This window comes from Penaeus monodon, chromosome 23 (genome assembly GCF_015228065.2).
Source record: "Penaeus monodon isolate SGIC_2016 chromosome 23, NSTDA_Pmon_1, whole genome shotgun sequence".
NCBI classification, from domain to species: Eukaryota; Metazoa; Arthropoda; class Malacostraca; order Decapoda; family Penaeidae; genus Penaeus; species Penaeus monodon.
In genome coordinates, this window is record NC_051408.1 from 41,444,229 (window position 1) to 41,444,476 (window position 248).

General features: G+C 34.3%; 1 protein-coding gene across 1 annotated transcript in view; it reads left to right on the top strand.

The window, feature by feature from the left end:
* Positions 1–248, top strand: part of LOC119588312 (junctophilin-1-like) — a gene marked incomplete in the record, with an annotated part of 23,032 nt that overhangs the window by 19,271 nt on the left and 3,513 nt on the right.

Sequence of the window (248 nt, forward strand, 5' to 3'; positions counted from 1 at the left end):
GTATGCTCGTTTTTAATCACTCGCAAATCACTAATTGGCTACCGTCTCAAACATTCTCCTGCTCTTGCCATATGATTAGCATGTTTAGGAGTCATCGATAGCAAAACATTGAAAGTTTTCAGTTTTCTGATGGTCTCTCTCTGTTTGATATCCTTTCTCGAAATATTTTGCTGTAAATGGTATGCAAAATCTAATTCTTGAAGCTGAATGATATTGTATCATTGTTTAATTGCAACATTTTGAGAGAA